General features: G+C 39.5%; 1 protein-coding gene and 1 non-coding gene across 3 annotated transcripts in view; both read right to left on the bottom strand.

Moving 5' to 3' along the window:
• Positions 1 to 3,931, bottom strand: part of plxna1a (plexin A1a) — a 307,799-nt gene extending 303,868 nt beyond the window's left edge. For both annotated transcript variants that reach the window (XR_005130765.1, XM_037541618.1), the window contains exon 1: positions 3,748 to 3,931. The gene's annotated coding sequence lies outside the window, so the exon portion shown is untranslated. The remainder of the gene's footprint in view (positions 1 to 3,747) is intronic.
• Positions 3,932 to 15,424: 11,493 nt separating this feature from the next.
• On the bottom strand, positions 15,425 to 15,615 carry LOC119264124. The gene has a single exon (XR_005130784.1). It is a non-coding gene; the product is annotated as a U2 spliceosomal RNA (small nuclear RNA).
• Positions 15,616 to 22,319: the final 6,704 nt, after the last annotated feature.

Raw genomic sequence — 22,319 nt, 5'->3', positions numbered from 1 at the left:
TTCACTTCTTTCTACCTATTGTTCTTCTACCTTATTTCTCAAAGGTAGAGTTGAAAAATGTATAGTTCCAACTTGTGTGGGAACATCAGAAAAATGTATTTTGATATACACTGTGAGAATAGTTATGAACACTGAGGTTATATTTACTTGCAATATTATCCACTCTGTAACAGAACATCAAAAAAAACAGCTAATAACATTCAAGAATGCTTTGCTTGGTGTATACATACCCCTTTCCTAACATATACAATGTTGTGAGGAGCATGACAAAGCTATCCTGGATCAGTTGTAAGGGCCATAGAAAACTCCATAAAGCGCAGTAGTAAAGAGCTGCTCTGCAGGCCGATGGCAGATAGCATTGATCGGATCGCAGCAGTGATAAGGGCAAAGGGATGATGCGATGTCCTGGAAAACGGGAGAGGAGAAGGCACTAGGAGCTCCTTTCAACAAGGAGGTCCAGATCATTTACTACTAAAGACACTGTGCTTGATGTAAAACTAAACCAGTCAACTGAGCCAAAGCTGTTTTTCCCCCTTCATTATCAAATGCTGTTTTGCTAAGTATTTAGAGGTAATGTGCTGGACTCAATTTGAGGGAGCTCATTCATTCAGACAGATGTGCAGATTGTACAGTTTGGTGTGGGAAATATTTCAAACTGATATATAGAATCTTCAGGCAACCTTGGTGTACTTTTGTACAATTTCTGCATTGCATTGATTTAACTGCTTTTCTTATTTCTCAGTAATGCCGATTATTCCATTCCCAATTTAAACATTTTGTACAATGTTTTTGGACAGACATATGTGGAAAATACATACATAGGAATCAGCCACAAATTCTCATACTGATGCATCTGTTAAAAAAAAAAAAAGCAACATCATGACACTGAGACATTTCATTGATCTGCAAAAATACATCATACATCACAATATTTAGTTTTTCTGAGGTTATAAATAAGATGGAACAGACAAACAAGAACTTGCATTGCCACCTTAATCACAAAAACACTGAATACAATTATTTTTAATCTAATTTTATTCAGCTACTTATACCGTCTCTGACGCATGCAGGGTTTTTTTGATGATAAATCAAGTCATAACCGTTTAACAATAACACAATAAAAATCAACTTAAACAATAATAAACCATGCATAGCTTTTTAAAGATTCCAAAATGCTTTATTTCCTACTGTGCTGCTTTTAGTGTTAGACAGACCAGAAGGAAAATTTAAAATATGCATGCAATTTGACAATTTATCACCAATATGTTAAACGTTAATCAGTATTTTTCATAATTAAGTAATTAAATTAAATATAATGAGTAATTGTGACAGTAGTAGCAGAAGGAGGTTAGATTAGTGGTCATTTTTTATATTTTGTGATCACCTGAGCAGAGCAACTAAGCTCTGACCTAAAAGTGCCAAAGAAAGAGGATATGATCCTGTATGCCAGAAAGTCCATACATAGCCCTAAAAATATAAGATAAATTGTAAAATATATTGTTATACAATATATTTTTATTTTTATAACAGATTATTTTGTAGTCAGCTATGCATGCTGAAAGTCTATACTGTATGTAATTCAGCTCTGCAGCCTCCAGGCTTGTGAGAACAAAACGTGCATGCACTCTAGACAGATGCCACAATACACAAAATCAGTGACCCTCTGTCCTCCCTCTGACAACTCTGACAGAACTGACCGAAGCACTATTCACATACACTCCTCCAAAATTCTTTAATAGCAAATCACAATAAATTAGCCACAACAATACCCATTTAGCACTGCAACCGCACAGTAGCCTGATGATGTAAATGCAGGTTTAGACATTATAAAACAAAACTATAGTCTTCTGCCTAAATCCACTTAGACACACAGTACGTACATATATTATGTTGTTTAATCATGTTATTTCACAAGGCTTTTTTATTATTTATTTATTTATTTTAACATCCTCCACGGTACAACCATCTGCCATAGCCGTACCCGAGAGAGAGGGCGAGAGCAAGTGAGAGACACAGAAGAAATGAAAAGAGAAACAATTTCAATGTATTTTCCTCAGATCTGATACAGATAGCTTCAAAACATTTCAGGCATGGCTTGCCTTCAGAGACATGTCAGTTTGAAGTCTCCAAAGAAGGGGAATAAACAAACAAATTGTAATATATTTGGATCGCAAATTAAATAGTTTTTGTCTTGTGATAAACTGAATCAAACAGTCCATTCTACTAGTGACTTTCAAGTAAATTGAAAAGAAAATAAAGCTTGCCTCCTCACCCCAAAAGAACATTTAAAAAAAAATAAATAAGCCATTTAATGTGCTTGTTATTCTTCTTTTAATACATTCCTACATATGCGAACTGTAATGCAAATTTACTCTATTGTATTTATTCCTTATTTTGGGGGCGTACAAGCACGAGGCGTCAAAGAGTGAGTGGCTGCCTGTCCAACATGACCCTCTGGCTCTACACAGTGAGCAAGGACGTGAAGGTGTCAGGGACATTTCAGATATCTGTCAATCATGGCAACAACCAGGGTGCACATGTTCCATGGCTGAAACAGAGATAAATTAAATGATGTAATACTGTGCATTATGCTCCAAACATATGCAGAATTAAGTAATGAAATGGGACAGATCACAAGTATACATTTTTACCCTTCATACACAGCACAAATCTCACTAACGTGGAGGATCATAACTTAAAATTATACATTATAGCCTCTCATGTAAAATGAATTAAATCACAGGCTATAAATCACAAATGGCACAAAAAAATAACTTAGTATACCAATTTCTTAGTTTAATAAATGTCTAAGGCATATAAATTTAGGTCTAAGTAAAAGACTCAAAAAGGGCATCCATACACGAACTGCACAAAACTGCATGTGGTAATAAGGCACTGGATAATCCAGCTACAACTCCCACATCTAAACGGCGCGGCGTGAAATATCAGGCTCTAGAAGCTGCTGCCGCCGAGTCCTTCGACCAGCTCGCGCTCTTTAACGTCAGTTCTCTTGATTCCCCCACTCACCAGTGCTTAGACAGATTGCGTAGACAGGCACACCCCCCACCCCCACCCCCACCCCCTTATAAACAAGAGTGAAATATTCAACAGGGCACAGCAGAAAGTTCGCAGTTGAAGGCTGGTTCTGTTAGCTGTGAAACCCGCCATCCCTCCGCCTCCCTTACAGTTAAGCCAAATGTTTTCTGAAAACACCCCAACAGTGTGATAGCTTGCCAACATCATGGAACACGGTACAGTTACTATGACAGTACTTTCCCCTCGGTTCTCGACAGTTTAGATTGCTCGTTTTGAATTTCAGTCAAAGCCTAAAGCGAGCTTTCTGAAGATGTAAGAAGAGATAACCCGTTATATACCCAGTCGCGTATTTTCGTGCCTTTGTTGCTAATAAACCAGGAAGAGTAATGAGCAAGTTTGTCATAAGCTTAGCCTAGCTCACCTTCCAGTGCTCTCGGTAAACGGCGCCGGGAGCACGGTGGGCACAATGCGTCAGTTAATGAGGCGGCAAGACGCCACACAACCTCACATAAACACGGCACTTCTTCTAGGTACCACCGCTGCAAGCAGACGCGACCGCATGACGGTTCGCAGAAGATAACAAAGGGGGAAAGCCATCGACGGAGCAAGAATGCAGCTGGAGGTAAAACAGATCTCCAAAACAAATCCGTTTTGACAAAGAAAAACGGTGCCAAAAGTATCACCTCGGTGTGAAGACTGCAGGTTACTTACGTGAAATATCAGTCCTCAGTTTCGCTCCCCTGGCCATGTTTAAAACCTTAAACTTGCGTGCATTTTCTCGATGGCGTCCTGACTCGTCGGACGCTTCGCGCTCACTTTCCAAAGATGAAGTGTGTCCACGGCATGAATGAAACGGAATGCGGAGAGACTTCCCAGCGGCACGGCAGCCTCGTTCTGAGTGCGTGGAATGCGCATCGCCGCGCAGTACTATCAGCGGTGCCTAGGTGGCGAAGTTGCGCCCATTTTAACTCATGTGAGGTCTGCGTTTAGACCAGCTGTCTGCGGGGGGAACCTTGCGCTAAGCCTGCTGGTTATTCTCCAGTTTTGCCTGCCGCCCTGAATGGCTTTACTTAAACGCGAGTAATCGTACAATGCCAAGCTTACAAATGCATTGCAAACAAGCCTTTTATATATGTATATATTATATATGGCATTTTTGGCTGACGGTCTTAAGCAGAGCAACTTACAGTTAGATCATTTTACACATGTAGGCTAAGGTGGTGTTAGGAGTCTTGCCCAAGGATTCTTATTGGTATAGTGTAGGGTGCTTACCCTGGTGGGGGATACATTTTTCAGTTTTTGACATAATTTAAAAACGTCTGTTACTCTTTACATTGTGTTTAAATTTCATGAAGAATGGACCGAAAGAAACATCCCAAAAATTCTTTTTTCCTTCTCCTGTAAAGTTACCATTTTGAATAACAAGGTTTTCTTCCAACAACAGCGATATATCCGATAGCGATATATAAGAAAACCTTGTTATTCAAAATGGTAACTATATATATATATATATATATATATATATATATATATATATATATACACCAGTCAGGCATAACATTATGACCACCCCCTCGTTTCTGTGCTTGTTGAAGATGAAGAAAACACCCATATTTAGGACAGCAGATTACACCCCTATTGAGCTCCGAGTCATCACCAACGCTTCACCACGGACACAATAACTGAGCGCTTAGAGTAGCTTCGGAAAACTTCAAAAGGATTCAAAATGCATTTGGTAATAAATTATTGGTTTATTTCATGTACCAGTGGCTTTTCAATTAATGTTTATTCAAACGTAATTCTGTAATTTGTGAATGCTGAACTCTTCATTATTCAAAACGAAAATAAGCATCACTTGCTACCAGTTTCTAGCTAGCTAACTAACTAGCTCACTAGTAAGTCACCTCTTTTAGATGACTGTTTGCTCTCAAAAACTATGAGAGGCACCTTTTTAGCTAAATTACTATTTTAAAGTGAGACGGTGTCGAATTTATGGTATAATAAACTAGTGTGAATACATGTTAGAGTTGATAGCTAGCTAAATAACCTAGGTAGCTTAGCTACATATGCGCGAGCTTAGGCTATGTTAGTAGCACTGCTGGACAACAAGTTCACTCCGGCTAACCTGTGCTGACTATGATGGGCTCAAATCTGAACGGGAGTCATCGAGTGACTGACTGGTGTTTGAATAACAGAAACTATGGTCTGTGATGTATGGGGCTGTTAGCTTGGTGGCCAGCAGGTTAATGGGCTCACACACCACAGTGCATGTTTGATGCTTCTCTCACTGAAGTTTAGAGGTTAAACACAGAAATCTGAGGAGGAGATGTTAAGTGACTGGTACAGTTAAAGCATTAGTTTAATAAGGTAAACTGGCAACTAGCTGCCAAGAGATTTTACATGCTAACAAGCCTATATCACACTAAAGTTTGTGAAATCTGTTCTCCTTGTGTCACTATTTTCAGGCTTAACCATATCTTCTCTTCTTGCAGTTACCTACACGTTCCCTACATGAACCACCAGCATTTCTCAGGTATGGAAGCAGCTTTTATTTACCTCTCTTTCTCTGGCATGTTGCTATTTGTTTATGCTCATTTTTCTACATTTGTAATCGTCTAAGATGAATGTCTGTTCTTTAATTGAAGTCTGTGTTTTAAACTTAATAGTTATTAGTATGTCTGTGTTTCTCATGACTGACTGTTGACTGACTGTAATAACATTTGGTAAAGAACAGTTTCGTGATGTTTTTAAATGTTTTCTCATGCAGTTGACTCAAGTACAGATGTTGACTGAATACCTTTTCACAAGTAATATTTAACTGAGTATTTCTACTTTTACTCTGATTACCAACACCTGTCTTACACAACAACTAAGAAGCTGTGTATTTTATCCACCCTGCTTCTCACTGATTACCAACTCCAGAATAAGCCAGAAAAATATCCCTAAGCTATAAAAGCAGTGTGTTCACTAGATTCGAAAGGCGTGAATGCTTATACAAATGCAATTAGCCAACACAAATGTGCCTGTATCTGTTTCAGTTGTTGAAGCTTGTCTTTTAAACCTTTACCAAATGTTTTATCTTTTACAGCCATCCACTGCTGCTTGTGGATCTCAACTGATCAGGAATTGTCCCAGGTACTTTTATTTACAGCATCTTTATGGTATTGCTCTTTGTAATACTGTGTGCTATTGTAAAAGACAGTACAGTGTTGTTCACAGTAACCTGATCTTTCTTGTATAGTTTTGCATATACCTTTGCTTTTCTTGTTAATTTGGAGATTTATTTTTTAGACTGTTTGTTCAGGATTCTTTATCCTTATATTTTGTATGGCAAGTATTTATTACTAATTTTGCTCCCTTATTTCTTCATTTTGCATGCAGTCATGAGGGATCCAATTTCACAAACTGCAAGTGACAAAAAAATTGACCAGAGACCATCACATCTGTTAAGAGATGAGTATTTTTAACAGGTAGGGTTCAGATGTTCATTCACTTGCTCTCTCTCTCTTTTTCAAATGTATTCTACATATATATTCACTGGCTATTTTTTGCAGTACTCCTGACTTACAGACTGGAGTACATCTGTTTCTTACTATACAGTGGCCCCCCTTTCCCTTTTTACAGGGCCACCACAGAGCAGATATTATTCATGAAACATTCTCAACAATGCAACGACACTGACGTGGTGTTGGTGCGTTAGTGCGCGTTGTGCTGGTATGAGTAGACACAGCAGTGCTGCTGGAGTTTTTAAATACTGTCCACTCTATTAGACACTCCTACCTTGTCAGTCCACCTTGTAGATGTAAAGTCAGTGATGACAGCTCACCTGCTGCTGCATAGTTTGTGCTGGTCATCCTCTAGTCCTTCATCGGTGGAATATTCTCGGTCCAGCAGTGGCACTGAGGTGATTGAAGCATTGCTGTATCTGATACACTAGTACCACACTTACTATGTCAATGTCTCTGCAGTGCTGAGAATTAACCAATAATATTTGCTTTGTGGTGGTCTGGGCGGGTCCTGATCCTTGATGAATGATGTGAAAGGGGGCTAAAAAGTATGCAGAGAAAAAGATCAGCTACAGTTTGCAATTGCAGAACTACAAAGTGCACATATATATAAAATAGACCTGATTCAATAGAAAAGTAAATACAGGCAGCATTACCTAATAAAGTGGCCAGTAAGTGTATACATATAATCAAGCACAGAAATGTCATTTTATTTGGAATTTTAATAAACACCGTTGTAGATGTCACTCAGTATTTCTGAATTGTGTGCAAGTTGTATATATTTTGCTTAGGCAGTTATTGCAGTTGTTTCTAAAGGATTTCTGGTGTAATCAGTTTTTTTATGCTTACCTGTGAGCACGTGAGCTTTAAGAATTGTGAACTTTTCAAGACATAATACAGTATGTAGTGTCTTAATATATGATAATGCATATATTACTTTCTTAGAACAGTGGCAGATTATTGATTGATCAGCTGTGTTCATCTGTGTTGTACTTCTCTTTGCTTGAGACTAGCTTTACTTAGTACAAGTAAAGTACAACTTAGTACAACAAATATTCTTATGTTGGCTCAACTAAATATTTTAGTGCTGACAGATATCATTCAGTAAAACCACTCATTTATGGAAGTTGACCAAACAAGATAAAGATAGGGGAAATTGCTGAATGCTGGTTTCTCATATATTTATTACATTGGAGCTCAGATTAATAGCAGAAGGCCTTGTTTATATGTGTGTAAGCATCATGCTGAAGCAAAGCATCAATCTAACTTATATTTTGTTTTAGTTTTCTGGCTACAGAGAGGGCCGTGCATGTCCCTAGTGAACACATGGTGGACAGTATATGAGTTCTCATGCAGAACTGGTGGCAGTGCACACTTTAAGTTCCACACTTAACACACTTTTAATCATCCAACATCATGTGAGTGTGAGTCTCTATGGTTTGTTGAGCACCTTCTTCGGTCAAGTCTGGACTCAGGGACTTTCATGATCTTTATTCATTCCACCGTGGATTATCCATTTTATATATGGACATGTGTTGTTTTTCAATCATCTCAACATAGCTTTGTGAGCATCCTGGACATTTTATTGAATCATGCAAGAAAAGTTTGTTGAAGTTCATCAATATAGTCTGTACTTTGGATTGTAGTGAATGTTATTTGTTGTTTGCTTTGTAATTTACCATAAGCAGTTGTTGACTATTAAATCTATGCTAACTAATCGTAATTTCTTATGGGTTGTACTGTATTTTTGCTATGAAATTTTGGCAAGTACAGCTGCCAGTAATTTACTGTGAAGTTGAACTTTGGAATAAAATACTGTAATGTGTCATACAGTTCTACTATGTTTATCACTGATAGACTGTAATTATTTTAACAGTATATTTGTTGTTTTTAAATTAATGTACCTACACAGATTTACAATATGCTTTATTCACAGTAATTACATTACTCTCAGGCTACATTAACTCTCAATGTGGCATACTATTACTAAATCCAACATTTACATAATTTATTTTGCTTAAATTTAGTTCTTATTTAATGCATTTTAATCAGATTAGGTAAGTAAAATCTATTCAATTATATTACGTGTCACTTGTTGCCATATTTTTTTAAGCACCCATTTTTTACATGGATGAGATTGAACATTTTTAAAACTGAATGCTAGCAAAACTGAGTTGCTTTTAATTGGCTCAAAGTCACTGATATCTAGCTAATCTGTCCTTGGCATCAATATTGATGGGATTCTAGTAATATGTTCTCCCATTTTCTGCAACCTCTGAGTTATTTTTGATCCTATACACTTTTTTGATATTCACATCAATTCTACAATATTTCTTTACAATATTTCTCGCTGCTGACCATCTCTCAGCCAAGCCGATGTAGAAACACAGAAAATAGAATAGTGAAAATGACCTTAATTTCTGTTAGAGGTTCTATGGTATAGTAATTTCTTATGCACAGTTAACATATTTGTGTGCCTTCTTAAATAGGCTGATTTCTTTGATACATAATAATAAAATGGTCACAATTATGTGCTTACATTGAGTGATTTGATTTACTGGGGTAGCTTATTTCTGTATTTCAAAGAGCCTTTACTAGACATATTGTATCACCATATTACTAATAAGAAGAAAGAAGAAGAAGAAGAAAAAGAAGCAGTAGTAGTAAAATCGCAGGAGTCAGTACTCTTGCCCTGAAGTGACACTTTGTGCTGAGAGAGCAGGTGAAAACGAGCAGTTCGGACTGAAAGCACGTTCTGATTACTGCATTAAAAAGCTGCTTTATTGGAGTCAGAGGTTCAGCAGGCTGTGGGCACTGGTGATGGAACAAGATTGAGCAGAGCTGCTCCCACTGCAGTAGAGACTTCATCTGGGCCAACAGAGAGCATGGTATTTTACACTAAAGATGCCCACTGTGCTAACTAAACACAAAGTGCTCTGAAGCCAAGTGAAACACACATCCGGAGAAGAGATTAAAAAAAAAAAAAAACACGTTGTTGTGGGAAGACAAACTTATATTGATAGGTCTAAAACTTCTGTAACTGTTTCTTTGTTTTCATGGAACTGATTAATATAATGTTTTTGTGTGGTAGAATTTTTTCAAATGGTCAATATTATTGTCTTCGATTATTAGTAATTACAAAAGCTCCCAAGTCCCCAAATTTCCAGCGTGGCCTATCTTTGCATGTTGATGTTTTCTTAAACATACACTATATTTCCAAAAGTATTCATCCAAATCATTCAATTCCGGTGTTTCAGTCACTTCCATGGTCACAGGTGTATAAAACCAAGCACCTAGGCATGTAGACTGCTTCTACAAATGTGTGAAAGAATGGGTTGCTCTCAGTGAATTCCAGCGTGGTACCATGATAGGATAGGATTCTTCACTACTAAATATTCCACAGTCAACTGTCAGTGGTATTATAACAAAGTGGAAGTGATTGGGAATGACAGCAACTCAGCCATGACGTGGTAGGCCACGTAAAATGACAGAGCGCGGTCAGTGGATGTATGTAAGACGCATAGTGTGCAGAAGTCGCAAATTTTCTGCAGTCAATCGTCGAATGCAGTGGTGTAAAGCACTGCCACTGGACTCTAGAGCAGTGGAGACATGTTCTCTACAGTGAGAAACCATGTTTCTCCATCTGGCAATCTGATGGTTGACTCTGGGTTTGGCAGTTGCCAGGAGAATGGTAATGGTCTGACAGAACTGTGCAGTGTAAAGTTTAGTGGAGGGGGGATTTTGGTGTGGGGTTGTTTTTCAGGAGTTGGGCTCAGCCCATTAGTTCCAATGAAAGGATCTCTTAATGCTTCAGCAGACCAAAAGATTTTCATGCTCCCAATTTTGTGGGAACAGTTTGGGGATGGCCCCTTCCCATGAATTCCCTTCCCATGAATAACCCTTGTGGAGCCTTCCCAGAAGAGTTGAACCTGTTATAGCTGCAAAGGGCGGGCCGACATTATATTAAACCCTATGGATTAAGAATGGGATCTCACTCGATTTTATATATGTTTTAAGGCAGATGAGCAAATACTTTTGGAAATATAGTGTACCACAGGAACCTTTTCAAAACCTTGTAGACAAACATGAACGCAGCCTGCTGTGATGGGTGTTGCGTCTCTATAGCTAGCCAACTGCATTCTACTCCTTACGCTCTGTCTGTGGTTTCATGTCTTTAACCAGCATCTTGCTACATTCGGAGCATTGTTTCATTGAGGTTCACACAGTTCCACATCTTGTGAGGCTGTTTTTAATGCTAGTCTCATATCTCTTCTGTCCAGCATTGCCTTGATGTCAGCCATGCATTTCTTCCACATCCACAACGCCCAATCATAATTAAAATCTTGTAGGAAAGCAGAGCCGAGGAAGCTAATTAGGGACAAACACTCTTTTTCTTCAGCTCAAATCAAAAAGGAAAGAGAAAGAAGAGAAAAGCACCGACTTTCCTCATACTCCTGCCACATGTGGGAGGGGGGCAAGGAGGAGGGGCCACTGGGGAAAAACAACTGAGGTTTTTTTTCTGTTGGCTTTTTTTTTCTTTTTGATCATCATGGTAAAGATGACAGATATTCTTTTCTGTTTCTTTCTCACCATCAAGCAATCTGGATGGGAACATTTTGGATCCTAGGCAGAGTAATTAACTGGCTGTACAGAGAGTGTGGCCTATAGAGCACAGAACAAAGACGTGGGTGTCTGGACACTTCCTGTGCTAAAACGACAGGTCGCTGTTAAACGAGCCACTTTTTTTCCCTAGCTGGGTAATTATGGGCTAGCCTTGCTGTCAGATGTGTGCCTGAGTCCATGTGAGTTGTGTACCTTCATTACTTGTGTGTGTAATGTATGAGGATAAATTTTTCTATCAAGCTACATCATTCATCTGGTTAACTTTCCAGTTTAGAGTAGGCCAGGATAAAGACAATACACACACATACACACACACACACCTTCTAAGCCACTCATCCTTCTGGATCACAGGGTAGCCTATCCCAGCAGTCATTGGGTGGAAGGCAAGATACACCCTGGACAGGCACAGACATATACATTCACACCCACACTCTTGCTGTGAGGTTCCAAACACATTGGCGTTTATTTTCGAATCTATGACGTAAAGTAAATTAAGGGGGATCTGTGGTTAAATTAGCATTACAGTGCATACCAGAGAGAAATAACACAGGCAGTTTGTAAACATATTTTGTAAGCTGTTTCACTGTAAATTAGACCTCTCTGATTCTCTCTGAGTTCTTTTACCAAGAACCTACCATCCCTATCGTACAGGCCTAGTACAGTCATGGGCCCTTAAGATGGAGTCATGTTCTATATGACGTGTTGCTGCAACTTCTTAAAAGTGCAGTTGGCCACTTCTTTAGTGGTGAGAAAAATGGTAGAATTTATATGAGAAGATGGAAGAATACCTCTCATCCCCATCGCTAAGGGTGTTCCCAACATCAATCACTTTGTGCTCACTCTTTTTATGATTATTTTAGGGTTATGATTCTTGTTTTGGAAGAATGGCTCTAGGAAAAGCACGAATATATAGGATCATTAAATTACGTGGATGTTTCTTTCATGGTGAAAAAAGTTCTTTCATATTTATAAAAAGGTTCTAATCTTATCTACATTATGTATAAAATCTATAGGAATATAGTAGAGCCAGGTATGGTGGAACTAGAAAATTAGATGAAAATTCTATAATGTCCTCTGAGTATAGGTAGGTTTTCATTTTTTAATTTTTTGATGGGATACATCCATCTCTTTTTCAGTTAAAGAAAAAAGTCCCACACAAATGGTTAAAAATAAGTGTAATTATTAATTTCAGCCATTCACCCCCATTCATTGAGAACTCACTCACAGGTACCTTGGTGTTCTGCAGTCATGTTTTTGAGATAAAAAGAGAACCAGGAACTGGCTAGGCTCCCTTTTGATTGTGGAAGAATTAGCTACATCATTTCAATTCTGAAAGAATTAGCTACTGCCTATGAAAAAAATAACTACAGCCTTGTATGTCCGTGTTCGTCATTACCTCATCAGAAGTTTCAGATGGAATCTCTAGTTTGAGACTAGCATGACTTTACATATTAGCTGTCTTCCAAAAGGTTAGGAGAAAAAGGTTGGTCATGGGTTGTGCTGCCCTAGGAAGACTTCTTGTTTGTACTACATAATACAAAACTGAGCGGTCTACTAAAGCAAAGGATGAAATTTGGTGAAGAAAATATTGAATGATAGTAAGCTGCCAAAAAAAGCTTGTAATTGAATGATATCCTGCCAGCTAAATGTCCAACCATCCTAGTAAGAATTACAATAGTGTATAATGTATTTTACCATACATCAATATCATATATATATATATGGGCGGCACAGTGGCGCGGTGGGTAGCGCTGTCGACTCACAGTGAGGAGGGCCTGGGTTCGATTCCCCTGCCGGGTGACCGGATGGAGTTTGCACACGGATTGTTGGATGACTGCTGGGATAGGCTCCAGCACTCCGACCCTGACGGGGAAGTGGCTTAGACAATGGATGGATGTGTGTATATGTACTCAACTAGCATGTTATTAGGAACATCTGTACACCTATACATTTATGCAATTATCCAGCTTGCAATTGTGTGGCAGTAGTACATAAAATAATACAGATATGGGCTTCAGGTAATGCTCATATCAACCATTAGAATGGGGAAAAAGTGGGATCTCAGTGATTTGGCCATGGCATGATTGTTGGTGCCAGACGGGCTGGGTCAATTTTGTTGATCTCCTGTGATTTTCACACACAATAGGCTCTAGAATTTACTCAAACTTAGGGACGGGTATTAAGAACCGGTACTAAATTGACTGACTGGTCAGTACCGAAATATTGATAAGCTCCTGGACAAACAGTGCTGCTATCAGTATTCATGTAACATTAATTCATTCTACATAGCAGACATTGAAATGATTGGTGCTAGATTGGACCAGCAGGAGGGGCACAGCATTAACTAATGCCAAACATCATTTTGTGCTCTCCAGTCATGGCTGAAAGGGTAAGATGTGTAAAAGTGTAGGCTCTCTTTAGTAAATTTAATAATATGCAGTTAAATGCATTATATGTAAAGCGGTAGCTGTGTGCCTAAAGGGCTGACACCATCAACCTCGTGAAACAACATACAAATACAATATTTTATAAATCTGAAGCAGTGCAGCGTGTTTGCTTTGGCAAAGTGGCTGCTGGACCCATGTGCCTCCCGGTGTTCTGATGAGTTGTGATACCTTACTGAAATGTAAAGTGCATGTTTTAGGTAGCACTCTACATAAAACACTAGGTAGGATATTACCCATCACAAATTTTAACAGCATTAAAACCACAAAGCTAAAGTGGTATTGGTTGGGATAGTGTAGTGGTTAACGCCTTCTACACTGTAGGCTGGGGTTCAATCCCCACCTGGGTAAACACCTTACACTATACCAATAAGAGTCAATACTCCTAACAATACTCCTCCCGCCTTTGCCTACCTGTGTAAAATGATCAAATTGTAAGTCGCTCTGGATAAGAACGTCATCCAAATGCTGTAAAGTCAGATTTTTATTTACCAGCTTCTTGTTTTCATTTTTCTGTGCTACTTTAAATGGTGCAGCAGTTACATGCAGGCATTCAAAAAAAGACTGCATCAGATTTGTGTTAAAAAATACAGGTAGGGTAGTTTTTGAAAATGTTACCAGTATTAAAATAATAACTTGCAAATTCTGATAGCCTAAAACAGCTTTTCAGGAGGAAATAGTAGTATTAAGCTGAATTTCTATTTAATTCAAATTTGGTAGCTAGCACAATATAAATCACTAACTGCTAGGTAACCTATGTTTGAACTTGGTGTGAGCTGTTCTGACAACCTGGCGTAACTAATTTTGTATTGCTTATGTTAATAATATAATACTGTAGGCAGATGACTACAGCCTTTTCACATTTTTTTATATTTGAATCTTTTCACATCTTTTCATGTCATTTCTTTTTGTACCAAATTACAGAGAGTAGAATCAAAGGGTATTGAGTCTCAGTATCGGCAAGCAGTCTCAATATCAGTAGTGATAAAATCCCAGTGATACCCATCCCTACTCAGAATGGTACATTGCAGAATGGCTACACCATTTGGGCTGACATAAAGGCTAAATTAAATAACCACTCTGTGCAATTGTGGTGAGCAAAATACACAGCATGTTGAACCTTGAGGTGGAGGTTATTCTATCCTTATTGTGTGTAGCTTAACACAACTTGACAGATGGCTAAACAGCTGGGATTGAATGAAGAGCTGGACCAAAGGCTTTTCAGTATCTTCCGTGTTTATCCAGATTCTCAAATCTTTTTTGTGAAACTGCAAACAAACAAACACACATATCTTCAGTTTTGGAAGACATCAGTATGGTTACAAAATAGATCACTGAGATATTTGTAAAGCAACATGCTCTGTATCCACACAGTATGTGATATAGAAAGGCATCTAACATTACTAACAGCATTTACTACTAACAGCTCAAGACAATGTATGCAATGTTCTACTCATCAGTATCTTAAAACATAATGCACAAAGTTTTACTCACAAACAGTGCTGTCTAAGGCACAAAATGTGAGGATGGACAGAGATAATGTGACACTTTTTAATCCCACAAATGGGGAAATTTCACCTCCGCATTTAACCCATCCATGAATTGAAATACACACTACACCACACTAGGGGACAGTGAGCACACTTGCCCAGAGTAGCGGGCAGCCCTATCCACAGTGCCCGGGGAGCAATTGGGGTTAGGTGTCTTGCTCAAGGACACCTCAGTCATGGACTGTTGGCACTGGGGATCAAACTGGCAACCTTCCGATGACAGGGCCAGCTCCCTCCGGTAACCTCCATCCAACTACTGCCCCAGAGGAGGTGCACCGTTCCCGGAGGTACTGCAATACCAGGTCAATGCGTGGAGCAGATGGAGCAAGCCCCTCTTCCATCTCCCTGCTCTAAAAAACAATTTAATATGTAGTCCTCATATAGAGGACATATCAGATATTAAATTGATAAGAACACATACTACCCTTGATCTTAGCCAAAAGGCTGAGAAGCCATGAAATTACACCTGCTTCATCACAAACACAGCTCGAATCCAAGAGGCTGCACTGACCTTAACCCTCATCATGCGACTTAACTAGCAAATCAGAATTAAGTAACACTTGTGCCTGACCTTAGCAGTGCAATCTAGTGGCTGTAAAATAGAATACTCAATGTATAAAAGAACAGTCACAACAGAAGAGGACCATGTTGGGTTTCCCTTCAGTCAGCCAAGAAAGGAAAGTTGAGTCCCGAGTCCCAAGTGCCGCTGAGCTGCCAGCTGGGAGCGGTAACGTGGAGGCAGAGCGGCGAGCTCTTATTCCCTCTCGGCTCGGCTGCTCAGCTGATGTTGATCTGGCTGGCAGCGTGAGCGCCTTTTAAAAACAGCTGAGAGGGAACAGAGCAAGAGAGAGAGAGGGACGAGCAACAGCACCAAAAGACAGCGGGAGTGCTGAAAAGCTTATTTAGGAGAAGGACTGAAGTAGGACTGAAAAGTCTGGCTGAAGCTACTGAAAAGTGGCTTGCATAGGTTTTGTTTGCTGCATCTATTTTGTGTGAATTAAAACATGGCTTCTGCAAACATGAACCCTGCCTCCAGCTTCTTCCTTGAGCCTGGGGTAGCACACGCGGTGCTACAGGGTTGTATAAGACGTGCCAGCTGTTCATGGCATAAATATTATTGATTATTGCAGATACATTTTAATTTGCTTTATAAGTAGCCTTTGATTTTCCAATAACTGATACGATAAAGATAGGCCAACTTGGAGATATAATCCCTCCACCAGGTCCTAGGACAACCCCAGAGTCTTGTCCCAGTAGGTTGTGCCTGGTACACCCCCACCAGGAGGCATCCAGGGGGCATCCGGATCAGATGCTTTTTTAACTCCTCCATCTGGGGCAAGTCCTTTCCCCTTCCCTGGAGTGAGCATGCCATCCTTTTCTTGGCTAGGACCATGAACTCAAGGTGCTGATACCAACCACACGCAGCTGCAAACCACTCCAGTGAGTACTGGAGGCATCCAAAAGAACAACATCACATGCAAATAGCAGAGACGCCACCCTCCGGCCTCCAAACTACCCCCCTGACCTCAGCTACACCTTCACACCCTGTCCATGAATATCTCTAACAAGAGTGGAGACAAGGCAGAACCCTGGCCAATGCTAACACTAAAAGCTTTCTCCAAGTCCACAAAAAACATTTAGACTGGGTGGGCAAACTCCCTCAACAATCTGTGAGAAGGTGAAAAACTGGTCCATTGTTCCACGGCCAAGACAGAATCCACATTTTTCCTCATCAATCTGAGGTTCAACTATAAGCTGAAGTCTCCTTTCCAGCACCTTGGCAGGGAGGCTGAGCAGTGTGATACCCTGATGGTTGGCACACACCCTGCAGTCCCCTATCTTAAAAATAGGGAGCACGACCCCAGTCTGCCAGTCCAATGGTACTGTTCCCGAGAACCATGCAATATTGCAGAGGCGTGTCAGCCACCACAGCTCCACAGTATCCAGAGCCTTATGCATCTCTGGACAAATCTCCTCCACCCCTGGTGCCTTGCCACTGAAGAGCTTGCCAACTACCTCACTGACATCAGGGAAATGGAGCTTGACACAGCAGAAGCCTCTGGCCTTGATTCCCATGAGGAAGGCATGGGTCCTGGATTAAGGAGTTCTTCAAAGTGTTCCTCCTTCCACCAACTAAGAATAACCTCATTTGAAATCAGAGTTTCTCCACCCCTACTGGCTACAGCTTGGGCGCAGCCACCCCAACCGCTCCTGAGTCGCTGGACAGTTGTCCAGAACCTCCTTGAGGCCCACTGAAAGTCTTTTTTCATGGCTTCACCAAACTCCTCCCATACCCTGGATTTTGCTTCTGGCACTGTTGCTGTTGCCACCTTTTTTGCTTATTGGTACCTATCTGCTGAGTCGGGAGTCCTTCAGGCCGTCCAGTCCATTAAGTCCCCTACCTCCTCTAGGACAAGTTCTCCTGGAGGTGGGAGTTAATTTCATTCCAAACAGGGGCCTCTGACAATCATTCCCAGTACACCCTCACTATTCACTTGGACTGACCATCAGTCTTTCCTGCCATCTGACCCAACTCACCACCAGATGGTGATGAGTTGACTGCTCAGCCCAAGTCTCCAGACCATATGGTCCCAAGTCAGATGAAATGACAACAAAGTCGATCAATGACTCAAGGAGCTCAAGGAGGATTGACCCAAGGAGCTCTGGTACCATGTACAGTTATGAACATCCTTGTGTTCAAACTTGGTGTTTGTTATGAATAGTTCATGCTTGGCACAGAAGTCCAATAGCAATTCACCATTTGAGTTTAGATCGGGCAGGCCATTTTTCCCAATCATGCCTCTCTAGGTCTCCCAGTCATTGCCAACATGAGCACTGAAGTCTTCCAGTAAGACTATGGAGTCAGTAGGCAGGGCCCTTTCCAGAACCTCACCCACTCACTCCAAGAAGGCCGAATATTCCGACCTATTTTTGGTGCATAAGCACACACAACAGTCAGAGTTTTCCTCTCTACGATTTTAATTCACATTGAGGCAACTGATCCCCTGTGCTGGACCTTGCAGTGGTGTGCCCACATGGTCCCCCCACCTTGCCTCTTCGGGCTGAGCCCAGCCAGGTTATGTAGGCTGCCTGGCCACCAGGTGCTTGCTGAGGGACGCTACCCCCAGGGTTTTTAGATCAATTCCTTAACTTTTGATTCATCACATCAAAAATAACAAGTTATAATAACAGTCTGTAAGCCTGTTAGTGAAATTACATGATTCTAAAAAGTTAGCCTAGAGTAATACTGTGTGGATGGTTGAGAATAGTTAAGGGTTGAATTAATTTTTTTATTCATACAATCGACATAAATTTCACAAATACCTTTTTTTCAGAACAGTTTTCCACTGTTCTTACAATGCTTCCTCAGGTCAATGTTTTAACAATATGTGATTGTAAATGGATTCAAATAGTCAGTGGCACACATTGTATTTGTCAAACTGTGCTTGGTCCCTCTCACTCTTGCATGTTATATATGAGACATTGTAGATAAAGTCCCCTGACACCAATTATCCATATCAAACCATCATTAGTTTCTACCAACATTGCTGATTGAATTCTGCCCCAGATTGTGTGTGATGTTTAAGCAAAAGAACATGAAAGGGAGTGTGGTGTCGCGAAATAACATTACGGCTGTGATTTGGTCGCAGTAGATCATCACAGTAATGATATTACAGTGATAACACACAACCTCGAGTGTTCTATTGCTTTTATACAACAGTTAAATAAATAAAGTAAGAAATTAATAAAGTGGGCAGTGAATGTGTCATTTAATATGTTTTAATGTCAGCTATTCTTTCCACCAAATTATAATTCCTTAACAAGCAGCTTGTTGCTACGTCAGAGTAATGAGCTCCGCTCATTCGCTGCACAGCCGGCAGTTCGTTCTCCAGCTCAACTGACAGTTTTGAGTCTATGTAAGGAACTGACCAATGAGAGTCTGAACAAAAAACAAAAAAACAAAATGCTTCTCAACCAATCAGGCCATATCTCTCTCTCTCTCTCTCTCTCTCTCTCTCTCTCAGTTCATGAGCTTCTATTTTCCATTCATCTTCCAAACATGTGATTGTAGTGGCTAGAGGAGCTGGGACTCACAGTCTAAAGGAAGACATCAGCATGCTCCTTCCTCTGCTTTGACTGACTGCAGTACACAGCCCCTTGTCATTACCACCTCCTGCTCCCTCAGCAAACCTGCTCTGCTCTCGGATGAATGGAAATTAATTATTGAATTCTGAAAGTAATTGTTGGGGGTTGTATAAACTACAGTAAAACACTTTATGACATTCATATGCTCTCTGTCACCTCATAAACAAGATGAATGCTATAATACTGCAAAATGTGTTTCATTTAGATTTAAGAAAAAACATTAAGTCACAGGCCTTGGCATTCATTAAGCATCTAAACTTTTCTGTGAGGAATAAAGACACTGAGTAGCACTTGATATTAATAATTTCAAGAGCGAGTATATAAGGCATTTACAATACAGCCATACACTCCCGTGTTATGCTGTACATATTCTATACAAGGTCATCAAGCAAAAGCCTTTAGCTTCATCACTGGAGACTAAAAATGTGAAGCTCCCGCTTAGGCAGAAGTTAAATAAATTATGATATAAAGTAAAATATCTTCTTGAAAATAAATAAGGCTAGGACTAGCTGCACTTTTAAAAATAAAGTTGTAAGAAAGGGCTTGTTGGAGCAGTGTCATAGTACTACAGTGATTCTTTAAAGAACAATTTCTGTAAATGAGATATGGAAAAACCTTTCATAAGGTTTACAGAATATTGAGATACTGAGATGGATGGACTTGTATCTTTGTCTCTCAAGTCTTCACTATTCTACCAATGTTTTCATTTACAAAATTTCACTAAAGATGCCATTCATTTGAGAGAAAAGAGCAGGCCAGTTGTGTGCTTTTGTTTTTTCATCATCAATTCATGTTAGCTAGACAAATACAGTAATATTTGTGTATTAAATTTATTTACAATACATAAGTTTTAACTTAACTAATGCCTTTCATTTAGTTGTCTGGAATGTGTTTTTGGTTAGCACAAAGTGATTAGCCCCTAACTTATTTACTAGAATTACTCTGGCTGACTTGCTGTTAAACATACAACCCCAATTCCGAAGAAGTTGGGAGGTTGTGTAAAACATAAATAAAAACAGAATACGATGATTTGCTAATCATTTTAAACCTATATTCAATTGAATACACTAAAAAGATATTTAATGTTCAAACAGATAAACTTTATAGTTTTTTGTAAATATTTACTCATTTTGAATTTGATGCCTGCAACATGTTCCAAAGAAGTTGGGACAGGGGCATGTTTACCACTGTGTTAAATCACCTTTACTTTTAACAGCACTCAATAAGCATTTGGGAACTGAGGACACTAATTGTTGAAGCTTTGTAGGTGGAATTCTTTCCCATTTTTTCTTGATGTACAACTTCAGTTGCTCAACAGTCCGGGGTCTCCAGTGTCGTACTTTACGCTTCATGTTGTACCACACATTTTCAATGGGAGACAGGTCTGGACTGCAGGCAGGCCAGTCTAGTACCTGCACTCTTTTATTACGAAGCCACGCTGTTGTAACACATGAGCTTGAGCCCAGAGAAGCCGGCGGCGTTTCTGGGTGTTGTTGATATATGGCTTTCACTTTGCTTTGCAGAGTTGCCCTTGTAGATGGAGCGACGAACTGTGTTCAGTGACAGTGGTTTTCTGAAGTGTTCCTGAGCCCACGTGGTAATATACATTACAGAATGATGTCAGTTTATAATGCAGTGCCGCCTGAGGGATCAAAGATGATGGGCATTCAATGTTGTTTTTCTGCCTTGCTGCTTACTTGCAGAGATTTCTCCAGATTCTCAGAATCTTTTGATGATATTATGGACTGTAGATGATGGAATCTCTAAATTCTTTGCAATTGCACATTGAGAAACGTTGTTCTTAAACTGTTGGACTATTTGCTCACACAGTTGTTCACAAAGTTGTGAACCTCACCCAATCCTTGCTTGTGAACGACTGAGCCTTTCAGGGATGCTCCCTTTATACCCAATCATGACTCTCACCTATTTCCAATTAACCTGTTCACCTGGGGAATGTTGCAAACAGGTGTTTTTTGAGCATTCCTCAACTTTCCCTGTCTTTTGTTGCCCCTGTCCCAACATCTTTGGAACGTGTTGCAGGCATCAAATTCAAAATGAGTGAATATTTGCAAAAAACTATAAAGTTTATCCATTTGAACAGTAAATATCTTGTCTTTGTAGTGTATTCCATTGAATATAGGTTGAAAAGGATTTGCAAATCATTGTATTCTGTTTTTATTTATGTTTTACACAACGTCCCAACTTCATTTGAATTGGGGTTGTAGATAGATAAACACATATATGCTGTTAAGTACTTGTGGATGTCCACCTGCTCCTAGCTTCGTATTGAGAACAGAAATTCACAGTCATAATGTTTGTATCAAGTATGTGCTTAGTAAAACTAATTCAGCAAGAGAGGAATTGGTTATTCTTTAGCCTCCTCCATTCAACTGAGCTGCTGTAGACCTTTTCCCTCCATCAGGAGATATCACATTACCACTGACCGAGATGATCTCCATTATTGATTTTTTAGATTCTAGCTGATTTCATTAACAATGGCACATTCATGTGTTTACAAAAATAGCCTTCGTCTGCTTCCTAAGATATACCAACTTTCATCTAACTACAAACAGAACACAAATATTGTTACGTTTAAATGTCTTTAATTAAACGTATTAAAGGTCTCAGTGAACTTTAACTTCATGTGTCCAACTATTTAAAGCATCATATGTAATGGAGCATTTTTTACAGTGGAATGTTTAAGTGAGTTGATTATGGTACGGTCATACATGATGTACATTTCAAGACTGGAATCATTTCTTCTAGTAAACAAACAACAACAGGCATCTTAGACAATGATATGTAAAGTTATTTATCTGAGCAGTAAGTGTTTATATGTTCCCCAACACTAACATTTTAATGAACACAGATAAACAAATCAAAAATCCATTTTACTATGTGTCTAGTGTTTACTGTGATATCAATACCGATTTGATTAAATCAATCTGTCATTTAATTAAATCAGGTTCTGCAGTGAGAAGTCAGGACATAAACCGGTGTTCTACTAATTGTAT

Source organism: Pygocentrus nattereri, chromosome 9 (assembly GCF_015220715.1).
Source record: "Pygocentrus nattereri isolate fPygNat1 chromosome 9, fPygNat1.pri, whole genome shotgun sequence".
Classification (NCBI taxonomy): Eukaryota; Metazoa; Chordata; class Actinopteri; order Characiformes; family Serrasalmidae; genus Pygocentrus; species Pygocentrus nattereri.
Note: the sequence above shows the minus strand (reverse complement) of the source record. Positions and strands in the feature narration are given on the sequence as shown.